This window comes from Orbicella franksi, chromosome 10, assembly GCF_964199315.1.
Source record: "Orbicella franksi chromosome 10, jaOrbFran1.1, whole genome shotgun sequence".
Taxonomy (NCBI): Eukaryota; Metazoa; Cnidaria; class Anthozoa; order Scleractinia; family Merulinidae; genus Orbicella; species Orbicella franksi.
The window spans coordinates 21,017,082-21,023,357 of NC_138154.1; positions in this window are offsets into that span (position 1 = coordinate 21,017,082).

The following is a 6,276-nucleotide window of genomic DNA, read 5'->3' on the forward strand; positions in this document are numbered from 1 at the left end:
CCACGAAAAACGCAATAAAATGAGTAAAACTGATTGAACTCTTCGATGCAAATAGTCCTCCACTGAAACCTTCGCCTAACTCGATCCTCTGAATCATAACAATAAAAGCGCAAACGCGTATTACAAAGCTTAAAGAACACCCTCAAAAGTGGGAAATACATTTGAAATGGGTGGGGTTTTTTGGCAGAACGATGCAAAGAACCTTTTTTAACAACTTCAGCTTTAGCCTCTGTCATTTTTATAATGTTTCTCAAACATTAATTAATTATTTATCTTCAATTTAAGGTAGCTCAAAACAGTTTCCAGCACTTAGATTTTATCACTTGATGCTACAATAATGGTATCAAAAAACTGTCCAATCATTGGTAAACACGTTGTGATCATTTTCATGACACAATAGGTTACCATAGCAACAGTATGACCTGCTAAAGACACCCTCAATTACAGCCTTAGGGGGTTATAATTCAAAAACGACACGGTGAATTTTTCTTATATTATCAATTTTTAATCAGCAGTTTTGCAAGTTTGCAAAAATTATGTACGTCGGGTTAAGAGCCACCTTTTAAACATGAAATATCAGAACAATGTACAGCTATAACACTCGCCAGTCTGCGAAAATCCATTTGTCTGCCCCAAAAGCCATGCCAGTGTGATACACAGAAACTAACTTACCGTGCTGTGAAAGATTTTAACAATCTAGACAATTATTTTTATGACGTCAACTCAATTTTACTTTTTAGTATGAGGTCCATAGGGCGGATGGCTATTGAGGTTAGAATATTGGAAAGATACTCCAAGTAAACGAAATGCTAGTTCCTGATCGAAGACGTAGCCTTCAGATGTCAATATTTTCGTCAGCCGGATACAATATGACGACATACTAAAAGACCCTAACAGACATCTGTTTAACCTTTCATTGTTTTATAATAAAACTTTTTGTTGTTAACTTTTCACAACGAATCGGTAAAACTGCTAAAATGCCGATAGTCCTTGCGATTGCTGGCTATTGCTTACAGTGAATACTAAGAGTCTAATACACTCCTAATATAGTAGTGTGATTGTACTTTTACTAGCAGCCAGTAATTAAGTATCTATCGAACTTAGGTACGTGTACATAGGTACATGCAGTGAAATTTCGATTACAAAATCGTTGTGCAATGAGGGTGACTGAGTCCCAGTATTTTTTTTATTATTATTATTTTATTTATTTATTTTCTTTTACAGGTATAGTACAAGAACACACAGATCGATACGTACAAACATAATTAGAAAATTTACAACAATTACCTTAATTACAAACTACAAAGAAAAAAAACTACACTGCACTACACTACAAGGATTACATAACTTATTCAACTCGAACTTAAAATAAAGAGTAATTAAGGGAGTCTTAGAACAAGAAGTTTGGATAACAGCTACGGTTGATTTAATGGGAGAAAAGGTTTCCATTTTTTATCGTGGAAATGGATTTTGTCGTTTTTTTTTTTTTTCGCGATAAAACGTTAGGTTTGAAACGTTTTTTTAAATTTATCGACTAACAGTCTAATACACAAAGTGCCCTTATCTAACTTACAGCGGTAAATAAAATATTTACTTTCAAGAAGAATGTAGTTGATTAGAATGCTTATATTATCTGTATTTAAAATCCCAAAGAGAACATCCTTGATATCAAACTTAATAGTTATATTTAAAGAATTAAGTACAACCTTTAAATCATCCCAAAACATCTACACTTTTATACAATGGAAAAATAGATGTTCTATGGTCTCCAACTCCTTTTCGCAAAAATCGCATGAGGGGGAATCTACTTTTTTAAACTTAAGCAGCATCTTGTTTGTGTATAAGATCCGGTTTAATATTTTATATTGAAATTTTCTTAATTTAGTATCCAGTGTTATTTTGAAGGGCAGTGGATATATCTTTTCCCAGTCTAACTGGGATGAATGCGAGCTGAAAGCTTCCTTATATATATTTCTTTTGCGCTGTTAGTATACTGGATATCTTAGAAACAAAACTGTCATATAATGACTTCGATTTAAGATTTTGGAAATTGACTTTTTTCTCTTCAATACGTAACTTGAAATCAGTTTGGATTCGATCATGAGTTTTTGAGGAGATAGAGTTTTTATTTGTTTTTAATATTTTGCGCCATTCTTCTGAAAAAGTATTAAAGAGACTGACAGGTAGAAAATGGGCAACTGCTGAGAGAGCTGAATATCATGGTTCCTTGTTCGACTTGAACTCTCCCCGTGTGTCGTAGAGGTTTCCAGTTCTTACGATTCCAAGATCAATCAGCCTACTGTTATAAATTGTCTTAGATTCAATGCAAATGAACCGTTTGTTCCATATGACTTGATTTGCTATTTCAGAGGATGAGGAGGAGATGTCCTCGTTTAAAAGGGTCCATGTCACAATGCATTCTTTATGAAATTCTGGAAGAGTTATCGGTAGTTTAGTGTAGTTGAAATTACAATGAAACAAGAATTCCCCCCCCCCCCCCCCCCACTTTTTTAAGACAAAAATCCAGAAAAAAAACTTCCAGCTGGCGGGATCAGTGGAGAGATATCTCTTGATACAAATTATTGATACAAATTATTCCCATTTATTATATAGCTAGCTCCGCGAGCGAGCAAGATGAATCAAATCCTGCACTGTGATTGGCTACCCGAGCGGGCAAGATGGAGCTATCTTGCCCGCTTGGGACTATCCGCCGTGTCCCGCGAGAAAAATTTCCCCGAAAACAATATAATAAATCCTTTATTGACCAAACTTGTTCGGCCAAGATGGCTGGATATTGGCCTCGTTCTTTTTTTACGAGTTTATGGACCTCGACTCCGTCTCGGTCCATAAACACGCAAAAAAAGAACTTGGCCAATATCCAGCCATCTCAGACCTCACACTTGGTCAATAACCCATATGTATACAGTTTGTGTACACGTTTGTAATTTAGACAGGCTTCACCATTAACTTATTGTAGAGGGGCGTATATGAACTCCCTTGCAGGGTAGGTGAGGCAAGTGACCCTCTGAAAAAAACCAAGAAAATGCGTCTTTCCCACTCCCCAGAGATTTATTTAGTACCTATTGTGTTTTGGTCCTTTGCATATTCTAGGGGGTAGGGGAAAGTTTTGTTTTTTAATGGTAACATCGAAAATAAAGATGGCGTAGTGAGTCGTGGGTTTCTTCAAGACGTCAAAAGTCTGTTCTAGGGACCACAACACGCCAGCCTTTAAAGAGATCGAAATGGTAAGGAATAAGCATCAAGAAGACTCGATGATGATAAAGAGGGTGCAGTGATAATGGCTTAGAAGCTAAGTCATTATCACCCCTCCTCGTCCCTCGGGTTGCAAGAAGGTCTGAATCAAAGGTCCTCCTGAATACATATAAACCAAAACCGCGCTACGGAACACTGTGGACAAGTTTAAAATGGACTTTGTCGTCTACGGTATGGAAATATCGCAATATACATGTAACGCTTCTTAAATTACCATTCTCTCCTAGGAAAATTGTTTTAGGGACCGTTCATTTTTTATAAGGTAGGGGGGGCTGGTGGGATTTGGGGGGGGGACCATGCGAAAAAAAATGGCTTTCGAGGGGGGGCCATCCCAAAAAAATAACGGAAAAAGGGGGGGTCATGTGAAATATTTTAGTAAAACTTTAAAATGGCATAATGTTTGAATATCAAAAAAATTGCTATTGAATAAACATAGAAGGCAGGATACAAATTTATTACAAACTTTCCTTCTGCTTTAAAAAACGTTTGGCGACAAAAAGCATTTGTAGCTACTGAAAAGAAGTATTTAACACTGTTATTTTCGAATGCAACTTTCACTGGCACTCATCTTCATCTTCGCTGTCGTCGAGTTCTTCGTCGCCGCTTGTGCTGCTATGGGAGTCTCTTTCACCAATGCTGCAAGAAGCAGCAATGCTTTCCGTCAGAGTGTACTCTTCAGGGTATATGAAGGTGTAAACATAATCTCTGACTTCCTGCTCAAGGTTTGTGGTGATTCGGCTTCTTGCAGAATTGGTGAAATAATTCCCTTCCAAGAGCTGTGCGATGTATGGCCCATCTCTTCTAAATAACGACGTGGCAACATCCTCAACTTTAATACACTCTTCCGGGACGGCCGTTCTAGGAGGGTACTCAAGACATTTTGGAAAGTCATTTCCTAGCAGGTTTCCAACACAGATTCCATAAACTCGTTGGACGTTGTTTTCAGTCCGCTTCCTCTTTCTTTCATTTGACTTTCTGCGGTTTTCTTTTTTCCTTCTCCTTTTGTTGATGTGTTGTTTGAGTATGCCCTTGAATATGCTGTTATAATTGCTCTTCTTATTTTCTAGTGCTTCCATGTCCTGCGTGACCTTCGTCAACTTAGCTTCTATTCATTTGATCGGTTTTACATTAAAACTGTGGGCAAATTCTTCGCCCTGCTTTAAAGCAAGCCCATTGGACTCAAAGAGTGTGGAATCGTGTTCCTTTACATCTTTCAATATGACATTCAACTTTTCCACCACTGCTCTGTGCTCTTTGATGGAGAAGTTCAGTTTTCGTCCATCACTGGGCTTCAACTGGTACCCTGGTATGGAAAACTCACTCGCCCTTTCTAAACAGCCATCCGCACTTAGAAAGATTGCTTCTTTTACTTGTAAGATGTCAACCTGCCTGGATCGTTCAGCTGTAAACCTTTTCTTAAACGACTCGTCGCTTTCGCCATTATTGCACATTTTGGAATGCACACAACACATCAACAGATTTCCAGTTTTCTCACAACACTTTGTACTTGGTTCAGTATCACAATGCAGGAGCAAGGAAAGACTCTGTTCCAGGCCACTGTTACTTCGGTAAGATTGAGAAGTTTATGAATGAGCACTATGAGGAGGGGGAGAACTACAGGGAGTTTCTAAAGTTGTCCTGTCAAGAAAAGGAAGGAGAAATTTGTTCTTTTTGTTGTGAATAGACTGGACCACCCATAGAAAGATACCCTAAACCAGTTCCTGACCATTCCTGCCTACCGGAATACCAGTACCTTTCCTACCAGAAGACCCAAAAAGAAGGGCGTGATCCAGATGACTGGCAGCCAAGGGTCCAAGCGAAGAAAGAGCATGGAAGTGGCAGGCTGGTTTTATCTGACCCAGAGAGCGTTGCTCTATTTGCAGATAAGTTTATTGTCAAATCAAAGTTTGTGGTGGATTATCTTCAGCATCTTGAAGTGCTGGAATTAAAAAGGAAAAAGAGAGCAGAAGAAAAGGCAAAGTTAAGTAGGGACGCAAAAGATAAATCATATGAGGATTATCCTTGGACTGAGTTGTGCGAAGATCTAACCAAGCTTAAAAAGCTACGTGTTCCAGAACTAAACAAGTACTTGAACCACCACGGGCTGAAGCAGCATTTGAAAAGCAGTAAGAGTGAGAAAGTAAAGGCAACTGTAAAACATTCATGCTTGCAGCAGAAGATTCCTCTCAGAGCTGGCCAACCAACACTGAGAAATGCCATGACATTGACACAAAATGACAACAGGGCAAGTGCTGACAGCAGTGAAACGGATGAAAGTGACAATGATGAGTATGACAGTGATGCCATTGACTCTGGGGGAGAAGATGACTCAAGTTACGTCATTCTTGCATTCATCAATTCAGATGAGGAAGATGCCAATGAGAGGCCAAATGCCACACGCTCAGGGCGAGCCATAATTAGGCGATCCGAAATTGACTTCTCTTTCTTTTGATTTGTTTTTTAAACAACAGCACTCTGTAGTATAGGGATTCTAATTTTGTCTTCATAGTGAGCACAATAACGTGAAGTAGGGGGATAAAAGAGAAATATTAAAAAATTGAAATCTAAATATTGTTTGTTCAATTTTTTTTTTTTTTTGGGGGGGGGGTCATCCCAAAAACTGACCGCTATAAGGGGGGGCATGTGAAAAAATTGGTAAGCTGAGGGGGGGTCATGCGATTTTTAAATGGTGCTTCCCAAATCCCACCAGCCCCCCCTCCCTCATAAAAAATGAACGGTCCCTTAGTGCTATTTATATCAACTTCAACTTTTCAGCTGACTTTTGCGTTCTCAATAGATAGACGTAGTGGAAGAACACAGGAGAACTGACGCAGATATGAAACCTGGGATTGGCAAGGTATGAACAGCATTCTTGGTCTGGAGCTCCAGATAAATCGGCACATCCACTAAGGTACGTTTCTTTAACTCAAACGTTAAGCCGGTATTGTTGTATGGAGAAGAAACGTGACGGTCAACCAAGGTATCTATGAAGACGATCCAGAG